Here is a 407-nt window from a genome sequence, read left to right on the forward strand (position 1 = left end):
CAGACGCTGGGTAATTGTCAGAGTCCGCTGTGACAAGGGCAGAAAACGAGGTAGGCGTATCCGAGGCCTCTCTCCCCTTTTGTTAGATCAAGGCAGAGGTCAATATGGTTTTAACGCAAATTTATTAGCAGAGAAATCAGCAAACCATTCCCTAATTAGCAAAGCCCAATAAATGTGCCCGCAGGCTCTTTCTTTTTCGCTAGCAAACCCGCAGCAAAGACCCAGCCCGCCACAGCCCTCCGAGGAGGTGATGATACCGGCCCTTATGAATGTTTTATGGGTAATTGCTGGATACCTTTCAAATTTCAAGGCAGAGCCCCGGCGCCGCGGCTGGGGCTGAGCTGATGGAGGGCGGCAGGCGGAAAGCTGGAAATCACAACCTGTGACTGTCTCTCGCCCAGCGTTAC

This window comes from Gavialis gangeticus, unplaced genomic scaffold (genome assembly GCF_001723915.1).
Source record: "Gavialis gangeticus isolate Ggan-Ray unplaced genomic scaffold, GavGan_comp1, whole genome shotgun sequence".
Lineage (NCBI taxonomy): Eukaryota > Metazoa > Chordata > Crocodylia > Gavialidae > Gavialis > Gavialis gangeticus.